This window comes from Nomascus leucogenys, chromosome 14 (genome assembly GCF_006542625.1).
Source record: "Nomascus leucogenys isolate Asia chromosome 14, Asia_NLE_v1, whole genome shotgun sequence".
NCBI lineage: Eukaryota > Metazoa > Chordata > Mammalia > Primates > Hylobatidae > Nomascus > Nomascus leucogenys.
The window spans coordinates 72,147,841-72,163,714 of NC_044394.1; the positions used below are offsets into that span (position 1 = coordinate 72,147,841).

Below are 15,874 nucleotides of genomic sequence, written 5' to 3' on the forward strand. Positions count from 1 at the left end.
CGTGTCATAAAGATTTTTTGAAACTTTTTTATGTCCTGTTCTGTGGTCTAGAGGCTGGTCAGTTTCCATGTATGCCTCAGAGGAGTGCGTCTTCTGCAACTGGATGCAGGGTTTCAAAGGTGACCAATAGATCAAGCTTCTTAGTGGCATTATTCAAATATGCCCTATTCCTACTGAGGTTTTGGCCTGTCTGATCTATCAGTTATTGAGAGATGTGTGCTGAAATCTGCCACTGTTGATAGTGGATTTGTCAGTGTATTCGTCCATTTTTGCACTGCTACAAAGAACTACCTAAGACTGGATAATTTATGGAAAAAAAAGAGGTTTAATTAACTCACAGTTCCACAGGCTGTAGAGGAAGCATGGGTGGGTGTCCTCAGGAAACTTACAATCATGGCGGAAGGTGAAGGGGAAGCAATTATGTCTTACCATGGCAGAGCAGGAGAGAGAGAGAGAAGTCGGGGGGAGCCACACACTTTTAAATGATCAGATCTCGTGAGAAGTCATTCCTTATCATGAGAACAACAAGGGGGAAATCTACCCCATGATCCAGTCACTTCCCACCAGACCCCTGCTCCAGTTGGACATGAGATTTGGGTGGGGACACAAATCCAAACTATGTCGGTGTCTCTTTGTAATTCTATCAATTTCAGTCTCATTATTTTGACATTGCATTATTAGATGTTTATAAGTTTTAAATTATTATATTTTCCCAGTGAATTGAGTATTCGATCTTTATGTAGTTGACTCCCTTTATCAATAGCAATGACTTAAAATGTATTTTGTCTAATATTAACATAAGGACAAAAGCCTCCATTTGGTTGGCATTTACCTGTTATATCCTTATAATTTCAACTTTTCTGTGTTATTGTGTTTATGTGTCTTATAAACAACATTTGCCTATTTTTAAAATTGAATCTACCTCGACAATCTCATTTTTATCTGTTTAGTCCCAGTAATTATTGTCATCACTGATATATTTGAATTTCTGTTTTCCATCTTACTCTTATTTTCTATTTGTTGAGTCTTATCTCTGCTTGTTTGGACTTACAACCTTCAGCTTTATGGTGTTTATTTTCCCCTTTCCGTTTTTCCCTTTTATGGTTTTCACTCTACTTACACTTATTTTGTGTCCACCCTAGCAATTTTAATATGCACATTTAACTTACAAAGTCTAAAGGTAATTATTAGCATTCTTTTCTCCCAATAACAGAAGAGCTTAGATTGCTTTAACTAATCATCAGCTCCCACCCTCTAAACTACTGTTGGCCACTGCTCCAACACTGTGTTTTTTAATCCCACAAATTAGCCATCATGTTTATTATTATATGGAATCATTTTTTCTTCAGAGTTACCACCTTTTACCAATTTCTTTGCTCACAATTCCTTCTTGCATCTCTGTAGTCATTTCCTGGTTTCTGGAGTACTTTCTTCTAAACACCATTTAGTGTGGGTCTGTAGTTTTTGTCTGAATCTGTCTGTTCCATCTCAATCTATAGAGGTTACATATTGTTCAGTATAGAATTCATTGTTGATAGTTATTATCTCTTAGCACTTCGAAGTTTCGCTTATCTGGATTTCCTTGTTGCTGAGGAATCAGCTATCTAATAGTAATTTTTCATGGCAATCTATTTTTTCTTTCTGTTTCTTTTAAGGTATTTTATTTGTTGTCTTGACCTGTGGTTTCACTATAATACGTATAAATATAAATTTGGTTGTATCTTTCCTATTTGGATTCATTTGAGGTTGGTAAGTATGTGGATTTGTGTCACTAACAATTCTGTAACATTTTAGGCCATTGTCATTTTGAATATTGTTTTCCATGTTCTTTGCATTATCTCCTTCTAGGTGTATTAAGCTAATATCAATATCTGCTGCCTCTGCAGTTTTGATTCTGTTGATTTTTTTAATCTTCTGCTTGTCTTTTATTTGCCCTTGTGTTTTGTGAGCAGCCTGTGAATAAGTAGGTGGATGGTGCAGTGCTGACTGCCTCTTTCATTCTCAGCCCTCGGCAAGCCCTTCACTGTCTGCCTCCATCCCCCACCCCCAGCTAGTCCACCTCTCTCTCTCTCTCTCTCTCTCTCTCTCTCTCTCTCTCTTTCTCTCTCTGTCTCTCGCCACCTATGGTCTGTGCTCCACTCAGCAGCTGGAGTCATCTTTTAAAATCACAAATCATCTGACTCCAAAGCTTAGAATTTATTTTTAACTTTACATTGCACCTAAACTAACATAAAATAAATCCCCAAGATGGCTGCTGAGGCCCCGGGTGACTTGACCCCTGTCTGCCCCCAAAGGCTTCTCTTCAGGTCCCTCCCACTCACTCATCACCTCCAGCCCAGCCTTCTTTCCAGGCCCTGGACATTCTGTACCCCTTCATGCCTCAGGGCGTTTGCACAGGCTGCTCTCTCAGCTGGAACAAGCGTCCTCCCATTCCCAGATTGGCTGAATTCCCTTCTTTAAGTTTCCAAGTTAAGCAAGCCCTCTGAAAACCTTCTCTGGCATCTGGGTTGGAGGAGGTCTCTCTTGCTATTTATTTTCTCACAGAACCTCCCTGCCCCCATCTTTTCCTTTCTGGAACTTGCCACAGATTTTTTTTTTTTTTTTTTTTTTTTGAGATGAAGTCTCACTCTGTTGCCCAAGCTAGAGTGCAGTGGTGCAATCTCAGCTCACTGCAATCTCTGCCTCCCAGGTTCAAGCAATTCTGCGTCAGCCTCCTGAGTAGCTGGGATTAAGGCACGCGCTACTACGCCCGGCTAATTTTGTATTTTTAGTAGAGACGGGATTGTTGGTCAGGCTGGTCTCGAACTCCTGACCTTGTGAACCACCTGCCTCGGCATCTCAAAGTGCTGGGATTACAGGCGTGCCACAGATTTTTAATCACCTATTTTATTTGTCCACCTGGCCAATGTCTGTCTCTCTCATGAGGACAGGGCCATGGCTGTAGTTCACTATGGGTAGCGTAGTGCCTAAGATGGAGGGAGCCTTGGTATGCATTTGGTGACAGGATCCATGAAGGAACTCTTTTCTGCCCACTCTGTCCAGCGAATAAGTCCTGAGAGTGCAGGGCGGCAGTGATAGTGTCCCCTCAAAGCATGCGGCAGGATGGGGCAACCTGCCATCACTCCATTGGACTCAGAATCAGGAGACCCAACCCAGATCTCAGCTGTCACAGGACAGGTTGCCATGACTCTCCATGCTCCCAGATCCCCTCACATACGGTTTCTGCACCACTGGGCACGGTGGAAGTCACAGGCATAAAGTTAGTGCCACCCAAAGACATGGTGCCTCCTGGTTGGTGGGTCAGTCTCTGTATTTTTAACTGGCCTCCTCTAACAAATAAGATAAGAGTGATTTAATCTGTTTTGTCTTCTTCAAATTAACAGAATTTACCTTCATTTGTTTAAAAAGGGGAAAGAATGCCTGTTTCTAATTTGTTCTGATATATTTATTGAATGTAATCATATAGTAAAAAATTCAGTGATATTAAAAACAGCAGGAAAATATTAAACTTTCCATGTACAAAGTTTGGATCATAAAATATGTTTCATGGGGCTCTCACTGAAACGGGACACAACCTTCATGACACTCACAATTAGTTGCTAAGAGGCTTGATGTAACCCAGAAGGCAGAGAGCGCAGGAGCTGTCTACCGAGTGAGCTCTTGCTTCACAGAGCCCAGGTTCTGGCTGCTTCCCTCTCTGAGGATTCTGCTGGTGTTTGGAACATGCGTTTAGAGTTCCCTCTGTCTATCCCATGTTTCTTTCTCTCCTTCTTAGGAATAAAGTAAGCCTGACTCAGGGCTTGAGGGAGATGACAGAGGGTTAATCGAGGATGGCAGGCCCTCCGTGTGGCTCTGCACTCAGCCCTGTCTCTCCTGAGCCTGAGGCCACAGCCTTGCCCTGCACCGTGAACCCCAGGCAGGAGGCTGTCAGCTCTTGGCCCAGCTCCCCTGGGGCCTCGGGTGATATTCAGCTTCAGAAGTCCTGCTCTTCTCCCAGCCCTGTGGATCCCACTCAGCATCAGGTGGCTACTGCAGGAAGCCCTCTGCCTTTGTTTTTCTTGGGCACCGGCTCAAAGTCCCTTTAAGTGCGAAGTCTTTATTCCTGGTTTCCTCCTTCTCCACTTCCTCCCCCTGAAAAGAGCTAATGGCCAGTTGTCACTGGAGCCCAGGAGAGGCTCCTTCCTTCCCTCTCACCTGGGCTATTTTCCTGTGCCACACCTGTCCTGGTCTTTGTGAGGCATGGCCACCTCCATGCTGGGCTGATTAGAAGTTCACCTCACATCCTTTGAGAGAGCTTGAGTCACCTCTAGTTGCCATTTCTAGCCTACCTCCCCACCACCCCCCGAGAATGAGGGATGCTGGGACACTGCCCAGGATCAGCATTCAGCACCCCAGGCTATAGAAGCTGAGGCAAGGTTTACATTCACCATTCTGCACCCATTCTTCTTTCAGCGATGACTGCATATATCATTAGCTGTGTTCAGTAAGGGCCAAGCAAGACCAAGATCTCAGAGTCAAAGTTGGGTACCACATACAGGCCAGAGTAGCACAAGGCAGGGGTTGGGGACAGGTGGGAAAATTGCTACCCAAGGCCACAGGTGATCACAGTCAGATCCAGGGGCTGGAAGGGAGAAGTATAAGGCTGCTTGTCTTAAATAAAGGGCAAGGGGCTAGAAAGCAAAGGTGGTGGGTGAGGCAGCTGTTTTAAACAGAGAGGTAGGGACACCTTTCTTGCAGTGGAACTTATTCAGACCTGAGATGGAAATGAAATGAGGGAGCCTCCACGGAGGTCTGAGGGGAGTGTTCCAGACAGTGGGAACAGGATTGCAAAACCCCAGGGAAGTGGGCAAGCCGGTGTGGCCAGAATGAACCCAAGCAAGGTTCAAGGAAACCTCACTGAACTTCAGTTTTTTCATCCTGAAAACTGGAGTGATGAGATGTGAAAAGTAGAAATGACACATTGTATGTAGTGCATATGAAAGTTGACCCTCAGTAGTGGCCTCCATGACTGTCCCTTCTCTGGGCACACGCTGTGGTGCTGGTCTGTAAAGACGTGTGAAGGTCTCATCTAGCTGTACCTTCCATTTGCAGTCATGGCCCTCCTCCTCTCACAACATTCCATGGCTCCTTTTTACCCAGATCAGCTCCATTGTTGGCTTCCGGGTCTTCATTTCCTCCCCCACCAATCCCGCCAACTCCTCCCTCCATCCTTGTGATCCTTTAGTCCAATCCTGAGCCTCTTTCTTGGGGTCTTTCTCAGGCACCCTCCGCCTTGGGAGGTTGTGAATGACTTTTTTCTTTCTTTCTTTTTTTTATATCAATTTTCTGAGTTTTTTGTTTTTGTTTTGTTTTGTTTTTTGTTTTTTTACATTGCTTGTGTATTACTTTTAGTAATTAAAAAAACAAAAAGTTCATTTTTAGTTAAAAAATGATGCAGACGCACATGCATAAACTGTTTATAATCATTTGTCTCCAAAGAATTTGAGGCCTCAACTGTAGAATTTAAGTCACTCAAGAAGATGGCTGCAAGCCCCATTCAGAGACTGCTCTATGCCATGGGTCTTTCTCTAAGCTGCATACACATTTACCCAGGACACGGATGCTGGGACTTTCTAAGCCTGACTAGTTTCTAAGTGGGTCACCTCAGGGTCCCATGGATTGAGACTCCTGTGAGGCCAGGCCTTTCTGGCTTATTCTAAAGAAATTAGATCATAAATATACCTTGTTACTTTCAGGAGATGGGAAGCAACATGATAGCCACAACCCTGCCTCCCATGTGGTTGGACTTTGATTTTTCTTGTTGCCATTTCATTTTCAGCTACCTGCAAGCTGTTTGAGGGCTGTGAGCCTTGTTACCTCAGTTCTCAAGGGCCAGGTAGAGTCCAGAATCAACATCCAGTTTCACTTGACTTTCAAACTAGAAGAGGAGCTCACAGCTGAGTTTCACCATGTAGGAGAGAAAGAAATTATACTGCATGTGAAGAGCTGATACAAAACATCTTTGTGCTCCCAGAACTCCATTGCCTGTTCTTTGAGAGACTACTGGTGTCTGTTTGCTGGTTCTGCCCTTTGAGTAGATTCTCTTTCTCGTCATTTTAAAGCCGGGTTGCCTGACTTCCAGGGCAGGGTGGAAGTAAGTTTAAAAAGTGTCAGAGAACAACAAAGAGCCTGTTGCCCTCTCCTCCACTGGAAGAGAGGAGAGCAAAATGCTCAGGAGAAAAAAAAAAGCACTTTGTTTCTTCAACATTAGTATTTTGAGTGTTTTGCAGCTGAACTTCTTAGGCATAACCACTGCTTCTCAACACTGAGGTGCTGTATTAGTCTGTTCTCATACTGCTTAATAAAGACATACCCGAGACTGGGTAATTATTAAGGAAAGAGGTTTAATGGACTCACAGTTCCATATGGCTGGGGAGGCCCCACAGTCATGGCAGAAGATGAAGGAAGAGCAAAGTCACGTCTTACATGGTGGCAGGCAAGAGGGCATGTGCAGGAGAACTACCCTTTATAAAACCATCAGATCTTGTGAGACTTATTCACTACCATGAGAGCAGGGCAGGAAAAACCCACTGCCATGATTCAGTTACCTCCCACTGGGTCCCTCCTATGACACATGGGGATTATTACAATTCAAGATGAGATTTGGGTGGGGACACAGAGCCAAACCATATCAGGTCGTATATTTAGTGTTACTCTTCTTCCACATCAGAACTTGACAGATGATTCAAGAACATTCCAACACAATCCTGAGCCTCACTTGCTTCATCTGTAAAATGGGGATAATGCCTACTTCACAGGGCTGTTGTGAGGATTAAAGGGATTCTGTGAGGTAAAGGAAGTCTGTGTGAAGAACCAGCACAGTATCTAGCATAGAGGGCACTGTAGAATGAGAAGGGTGAAAATGAGTCCACTGTAGCCTTATGGAGAAATCACTCTGTGGCAGGACCGCACTTTATCAGAACCTGATTTCATGTGGTTTGCCCACAAGGCAATTTTAATCCTGTGATTATTATGGGGTAGGAGGAAGTGAACTTCTGGTTGGAAATGTTACTGATTTACTTACCCATAAACAAAATCAGTTTAACCTTATGAAGGTAATTAAGGCTTCTGCTGAGGACTCCTTTGCTTCTGTAAACTGCAGGTGGTAACACCGCCCAGTCAGCCTTGATGGGGAAGAGGGAAAGGTGCCTGGAGGCCCGGGCCTTCCAGGGTGGCTATCCCCACAGGAGCAGGAATGATGCTCACAAGTTTTCAGGAATCTGAGGGCAGCAGGAACCTGGAAATCCACACTTCTAAGATCCCTGTGGCCATTTTCAGAAATGAAGCAGGTCCCCCAGGCATGAAAGATACCTGGAGATTCGAGAGTATGACTGCCCCTGGGCCTCTGTGGCTTGAAAATATTATTGGAGCAAAACTTGTCATTCCTTATTCAGAGCTAAAGTGCCCACTGCACATACTCCTGGGAGAAGTAACAGGACAGTCAGCTCTGATGTGACTGGACACAGGCAGAAGTGATTTGTGGAAGCGGGCTTGGACAGGGGGAACAATTCCGGATATTTCACGGGGAAGACAAAGAGCTGGAAGAAGGAGGTAGTGCAGAGGCCCTCAGAAGGGGAAGGACCTGGGGCCACACAAAGACAGGCTTTGCTTCTTCCATGTTTTGCTTGGGGCCAAACTTACTTTCTCCTGTGTAGCTGATTCTCTGGTTTGTGTGCAGAAACACTGCCAACACTGCCATTTAAATAAGGATTTCAGGAAGTAAAAGGAAAAAAAATACTGGAGTGAGAATTTATGGTGCAGAGTATTTAATGATATTAAGATGCAGAGTGGCAATTTAAGACATTTATGCTGCCTCCTGAGGAGTTTTGTAGGTATACAGGCTAATTTTCAGAAGGGTTGCTGGGGGTGGGGGAGGCATCATTTGCCTACATTCGGTGAGGTATAATCACTAGTACCTTGGCATTTATTGGAACTTGGAAGACAGATGGAAAAAAATCAGTCTACTTTATTGAAATCTTTTGCAGAAACATGACACAGCCATTTTCAAATAGTTTTTATTACCACCAAAATAATATTCGTGAACTAAAGGCTAATGTAAAGAATCAAAATTCTTACAATGGTTATTTTGGCTAGGAGAAATATGATTGTTTACCTCTTTTCAATTTTCTGTATATTTTTTAATTTTAAAGAAAATGTGGGTCCTATATAGTGACGGGATCACAAATTTGAAATGTGTGTGTGTGTTTTTTTCTCTTTCTGCAACAGGGTTACATGATGGAAAATCGAATCTCAGGCTTAAAGTGTGACACAGATGTGTTTGCCACTTTTGAAGGTGACAATGTTGTTATGCTTCAGGTAAGATTTGGGAAATGTTTTTAAGATCAAGAGTTATCCAGAAGTCTGAAGTGTTTCATGTATTTTATCTTTATCTGATTGCCTTCTTTATTTGGCAGGTGCTTTCCTGTTAGGCACTTGATAGTTGTTGTAGCTGAACTGGGGATTACATTATTTCTCTCTTAGCTGATCTTTGACTTTGAATTATATCTTTTTGGTTTAAGAAAACCACTTATACATAGTGAGTCAGATTCGTCTACTGGGAAGGGTATTTTGAAGGAGTATGTAATGCCCCAGAAGATGAACAAGCAAAAAACATGAAAACCCAATTTACAAAAGAACGGCAATGCATCGGCCTCCTAATGATCAAGGAAATGCATATTAGACTATTCTGCAATACTGTTGTCCTTTCTCAATCCAATCGGCTCATGTTTTCAAGTATGTTGAAGTCCCCGTGTTGGCACAGGGGGGTCCTTTTGCATGTTGCTGTTGAACTGTATATAATTCTACTTCTGGGCTGTATTTTAAGATAACAGCCTGAAATACAGAAAACTTCAAGGCACGAAGATTTTCACCCGTACATTATTTATTATAGCAATAATGTTGGAGTCCAAATTTTCAACAATGGGAAAATTACTATACAGTATAAATCAGGCTCTGGCTACTCAGTGGGGAATTATATGGCTTTTAAAATAGTGCTTTCAAAGAGTGCTATTTATAACAGAAATTTAAAACTTGTAAGTAAAAATGATACAAAAACATACGGTCATCCATTGCTTAACAACAGGAACATATTCTGAGACATTTGTCATTAGGCTGTTTCATCGTTGTGTCAACATCATAGAGTGCACTCACACAAACCTAGATGGCGCAGCCTACTCCGCAGCTAGGCTCTGTGGTGGAGCCTATTGCTCCTACGCTACACACCTGTACAGCATGATACTGTACTGAATACCGTAGGCTACTGCAACATAATTTTTGTTTATTGATACATAATATTTGTACATATATAAGGGATACATGTGATGTTTTGTTACATGCCTCGAGTGTGTAATGATCAAGCCAGAGTTTTTAGGGTGTCCATCACCTCGAGTATTTATCATTTCTGTGTGTTGGGAACATTTCATGTCCTCTCTTCTGTGTATTTTGAAATATGCAATATATTGTTGTTAACTATGGTCACTCTACTCTGCTATCGAACATTATAACTTATTCCTTCTACCTGACTGTATATTTTTCCTGATTAATCAACTTCTGTTCATTCCCCCTACCCACCCCACACACCTTTCCCAGCCTCTGGTATCTATCATTCTACTCTTTACTGCTACGAGATCAACTTTTTTAGCTCCCATATATGAGTAAGAACATGCCATATTTGTGTTTCTGTGCCTGACTTATTTCACTTAACATAATGACCTCCAGTTCCATTCATGTAGCTGCAAATGAAATGATTTCATTTTTTATAGCCAAATAGTATTCCATTATACATATATACCATATTTTCTTTCTCCATTTCTTCGTGTGATGGGTATTTAGGTTGATTCCACATCTTTGCTATTGTGACTAGTGCTGCAATAAACATGTGGGTGCAGGTATAACTTTGATATATTGATTTATTTTTCATTTGGATAAATACCCACTAGTGGGATTGCTGGATCATAGGGTAGTTCTGTTTTTAGGGTTTGTTTGTTTGTTTGTTTTTGTTTTTGAGAAACCTCCGTACTGTTTTTTATAGTGGCTGTACTAATTTACCTTCCCACCAACAGTGCCTAACACAATATTTATGTTTAAGTATTTGCATATGGAAGCACATCAAAGCATAGATAAGGTGATGTGTTGTGCTATGACATCATGATGGCAAAGATATTGCTAGGTGATGGGAAATTTTTAGCTGGGGCACTTGACTGTATGAAGAATGTGATCATGATTTGGAGTTCTCAAAAAAGGACAATAGGGACTCCTGGCCTGCTAAGATAGAGTAGCCCCATTCCTCACAGATTTTCCTCTTCACGGTTAAACTCCCTGGACAAAATAATAACAGACAAGCCTCGGAAGAGAAGACCCTGGAAGGGGGAAGGAAGAAGGAGGCTGCCTAGGGACTTTGGGACTTGAAGAATGAAACAGCAATAAGGTCTCTGGATTTCCTTATTGTCTCCCATATATCCCAGACAGGATACACATCCCCTATATCTCTAATAGGCACACACAAAATATGCTCCAGGAGACACCTAATCCCCTAGCCAAAGGACCAGGAAGATGGTGGCCTGATGACCGAAAATCTTTTTGGTAATACCCATGCTACACACCAGCCAGACACAACAAAAAAACATAACCACTCTCCCCACCCCCGTTGACAATTTCCGCCTCGCTGGGAGCTGATCTTCCACTGGATCCCTGACCTAAGGAAGCAGGCAAAAGCAGGGGTAGTACTCTCATCCCCCACCCAGTGGCCTTAGTGGGACTGAGCAGGGAGCTCATCTTTCATTCCTCTCCTGGTGGAAACAGGTGGCGCTCAGATTCCCCACCAGAGTAGTGTCAGCAAGGCCCAGTGGTGAATCCACCCCCACTCAGCAGCAACAAGAACCAATGAGGTGGCTTAAGGTGGAGCCCATCACCAGTGTGCTTCCGCTACCCACCCCAGGGCCAGCAGGGGTCCAGCAGGGAGCTGGGTCTCTACTCCCACCTGACATCAATTAGACTAACCAGGAGGTGTGAGTAGGGACTAGTCACTACTCTGTGTTCTCCCCACCCCTGGTGTCAGTGGGCCCAGTGAGGAGCTGAAGCTCCACACCCACAAGATGACAAGAAACTGGATCAAGTGGCATACAGCAGAGCCAGTGGACACTTTGACCTCTTCCTTCCCTGCCCCCTAAACCCCTAAAGGGGATTTAGTGGGGAGCTGAGCCTCTAGCCTCACCTGGCATCAACAGAATGAAATAGGATGGAGTGGGGGAGTTAATATCCTTCTTCCTCCTCCCCTATTTTTAGCAGGAGCCAGTAAGCAGTGGAGCCTTCACCTCATCCAGCATCAATGAGGTGCAATGAGGTGGTGGGAAATGGGGGTAGTTGGCCCTGTGCTTCCCCACTCCCTTCCCTGATGTCAGCAGGGCCAAGAGGAAACAGAACTTGCCCCCCACCTGTCTCCAACAAGGCAATATACGTCAGCGCTCCTTTTCCCCCAGCATGGTGTCGACGGGACCCAGCAGGAAAGTGAACATATACCCATCAGGACCTTTTGCTACACTTCAAGATTAAATATCATCTCATAATATCATATCTAAATACACTGGGTACAACAAAACATCACTTGTTATAAAGGAACCAGGAAAATCACAACTTAGAAAGTCAATAGATGCTGATACCAAGAAGAATCCAATGTTGGAATTATCTGATAAGGATTTTAAAGTACCTGCTATAAAAGTGCTTCAAAAGTGCATAAAAGTGCTACAAATGCTCTTAAAACAAATTTTAAAAATAGAAAAATAATATAAGCAAATAAAAGGGGACCAAATTCAAATGATAGAATTAAAAATACAATGACTGAATTAACAAACTTGCAGTCTGACCCCAGTAATAGAGTAGACATGACAGAGGGTGGAATCAGTGAATTTGAGGCAAGATCAACAGAATTTACCCAATCTGAACAACAGAGAAGACAAAAATGAACAGAATCACACAGATCAGTGGAGCAATAACAAAAGAGCTAGCATTTGTATTATCAGAGTCTCAGGAGAGAAGTGTGTTGCTCAATGTACGTAAAGGAAATACTTCAGACAGTTAAAAAGTGAGGAGGGGCCAGGCGCGGTGGCTCACGCTTGTAATCCCAGCACTTTGGGAGGCCGAGGCGGGCGGATCACGAGGTTAGGAGATCGAGACCACGGTGAAACCCCGTCTCTACTAAAAAAATACAAAAAATTAGCCGGGCGTGGTGGCGGGCGCCTGTAGTCCCAGCTACTTGGAGAGGCTGAGGCAGGAGAATGGCGTGAACCCGGGAGGCGGAGCTTGCAGTGAGCCGAGATTGCGCCATTGCACTCCAGCCTGGGTGACAGAGCGAGACTCCGTCTAAAAAAAAAAAAAACAAAGCGAGAGACCTAAATGGAGGTAAGGTTTCCACACTTCACTGAAAGTAGTAAAACATTAATATCACTAGACTGTGATGAGATATATTACAAATTTTTACATGTAAATAATAAGACTATACAATGTGATACTGTGAGGTTCTGGGGGAAAACCTGAAAGAAATGAAAGGAGAAATAGACAAATCAACAATTATAGTTGGAGATTTCAACACATTTATTTCAATGGTTAACACAACTACTAGACAGCAAATCAGAAAGGATATGAAAGAACTGAAAAACAGGCGCTGCTGGGCCTGCAGGTCTCTGTTGAGCCACGGATTTGGGTCTCTGTTTTGCAGGATGGGGTTTGTTAAAGTTGTTAAGAATAAGAGATTTTATTTATTAAGAGATACCAAGTGAAATTTAGAAGACGATGAGAGGGTAAAACCGGTTACTATGCTCAGAAATGCTTGGTGATACAGGATAAAAATAAATACAACACACCCAAATATAGGATAGTAGTTCATCTAACAAACAGAGATATCATTAGTCAGATTGCTTATGCCCGTATAGAGGGGGATATGATACTCTGCACAGCATATGCACACGAACTGCCAAAATATGGTGTGAAGGTTGGCCTGACAAATTATGCTGCAGTGTATTGTACTGGCCTGCTGCTGGCCCGCAGGCTGCTCAGTAGGTTTGGCATGGACAACATCTATGAAGGCCAAGTGTAGGTGACTGGCAATGAATACAATGTGGAAAGCATTGATGGTCAGCCAGGTGCCTTTACCTGCTATTTGGATGCAGGCCTTGCCAGAACTACCACTGGCAATAAATTTTTTGGCTCCCTGAAAGGAGCTGTGGCTGGAGGCTCATCTGTCTCTCATAGTACCAAATGATTCCCTGGTTATGATTCTGAAAGCAGGGAATTTAATGCAGAAGTACACCGGAAGTACATCACGGGCCAGAATGTTGCAGATTACCTGTGCTACTTAATGGAAGAAGATGAAGATGCTTACTAGAAACAGTTCTCTCAATACATAAAGAACAGCGTAACTCCAGACATGATGGAGGAGACGTATGAGAAAGCTCATGCTGCTATACACAAGAATCAAGTCTATGAAAAGAAGCCCAAGAAAGAAGTTAAAAAGAAGAGGTGGAACTGTCCCAAAATATCCATTGTCCAGAAGAAAGATCAGATAGCTCAAAAGAAGGCAAGCTTCCTCAGAGCTCAGGAGCAGGCTACTGAGAGCTACACCAAACAATTTTCTATGACAATTTTTCAGATAAGACAATAAACTTATGGACAGCAAAAAAAAAGAACTGAAAAACATAATCAAGCAACAGGATTTAATTAGCATGTATGGAACATGGAACACTGTATTCAACAGGAACAGCATACATGTTTTTCAAGCAGTTGTGGAATTTTCTTCAAGATGGACTATCCTGGGCCATTAAAATAAAACTCAGCAAATTTAAAGGAATTAAAAAGGTACAGAATATGTTTTCTCATCATAATAGAATGAAATGAGAAATCAAGAACAGAAAGAAAAGAATAATATCCGTAAATACTTGGAAATTAAGCAACATATTTCAAATAATCCATAGGTTAAATAGGAAATTTTAATGGACCTTTAAAAATACATAGAAATAAGTGAGCATGAACACACAACACATCAAAATGTATGGGATGCAGATAAAATAGTGCTGAAAGGAAAATTCATAGTACTAAATGCTTGTTTTAGAAAAGAGGAAAGGTCTCAACTCATTCACCTAAATCCCTACCTCAAGAAAATTGAAAGAGAAGAGCAAAATAAGTAGAAACCAAACATAAGAAAGGAAATAATAAAGTTAAGATTATACATTAATAAAATTGAAGCCAGGAGGACAATAGAGAAAATTCATGAAACAAAAGGCTGGCTCTGTAAAGAATCAACAAAGTTGATAACACTCTAGCAAGACTGACAAAGTTAAAAATTAAGAAGGCTCAAATCACCAATATCAGGAATGAAACAATATGTATCTAGAGATCATGCAGTCATTAAAAGATAATGAGGTTGCCAGTCGTGGTGGCTCACACCTCTAATCCCAGCACTTTGGGAGGCCGAGGTGGGCAGATTACCTGAGGTCAGGAGTTCGAGACCAGCCTGGGCAACATGGTAAAACCCCATCTCCACTAAAAATACAAAAATTAGCCAGGTGTGGTGGTGCACATCTGTAATCCCAGCTTCTCGGGAAGCTGAGGCAGGAGAATCACTTGAACTTGGGATGCAGAGGCTGCAGTGAGCTGAGATTGTGCCACTGCATTCCAGCCTGGGCGACAGAGTGAGACTTTGTCTCAAAAAAAAAAAAAAAAAAAAATGGAATACTAGAAAATAGCTTTACATTGATAAATTTGACAACTTAGAGGAAATGGACCAGTTCCTCAAAAACTGGAAACTATCCAACTCAACAAAGTTGAAACAGACAAACTGAATAGTTCTATACTCTTAAAGAAACTGAATCCTTAATAATAATATAAAAGCTCCTGAAAAATAAATCTCCCGGCCTTGAAGCCTTGGAGAATTCTATTTACCATTTAAAGAAGAATGTTACTCTCTCCTCTTCTATTTTCAGAAAATTCTATTTCCAGAAAATAGAAGAGGAGAGGGTACTCCTTGATCATTTTAGAAGGCTAGTATTACTCTGATACTAAAAGTAGACAAAGATAGAAGAAAAAAAGAATAAATCTACATACTAGTATCACTCATGAATGTAGATACAGAAATCTTCAACAAAATATTAACAAATTGAATCTGGTAATGTACAAAATGAACTACACATGACAACCTAGTGGAATTTATCTCTGATATGCAAGTATGCTTCAACATTTAAAAGTCAATCAAATGCAGTCCACCACATCAACAGACTAAAGGAGAAAAAGTCACATGATCATGTCAGTTTACACAGAAAAAACATTTGACAAAGTCCAACAACCATTCATGACAAAAACTCAGCAAACTAGGAAAGAAGGGAATTTCCTCAAATTGAAAAAGAGAGTCTACAAAAATTACATCTAACATCATGCTTAATAGTGGAACATTGAATGATTTTCCCCCAAGATTAGGAAAAAGGCAAGAATGTCCACTGTTACTCAACTAGCACTAAAAGTTTTAGCAGTGCAATAAGGCAATAAAAATAAATTAAAACATAGAGATTAGAAGGGAAGAAATAAAAACTGTAGCTTTCTGACAAAGTTGCAAAAGCAATCCAGTGGAGGAAAGATGGCCTTTTAAGCAAATAGCGCTGGAGTAATTGGACATCCACAGACAATAAACTGAACCTCAACCTAAGTCTCACACATTATAAAGAACTTTAACTCAAAATGAATTACTTAAATATAAAACGTAAAATTGTAAAGCTTTTAGAAAACAGGAGAAAATCCTTGAGACCTAGGGATAGGGAAGAAGTTCTTAGGGTTGACATCAAAAGCACATTTC

General features: G+C 41.9%; 1 protein-coding gene and 1 pseudogene across 1 annotated transcript in view; both read left to right on the forward strand.

Moving 5' to 3' along the window:
- ACOXL (acyl-CoA oxidase like) overlaps nucleotides 1-15,874 on the forward strand; it is a 362,868-nt gene that overhangs the window by 195,432 nt on the left and 151,562 nt on the right. The window lies entirely within an intron of this gene.
- LOC105740797 lies at nucleotides 12,744-13,693 on the forward strand (annotated as a pseudogene).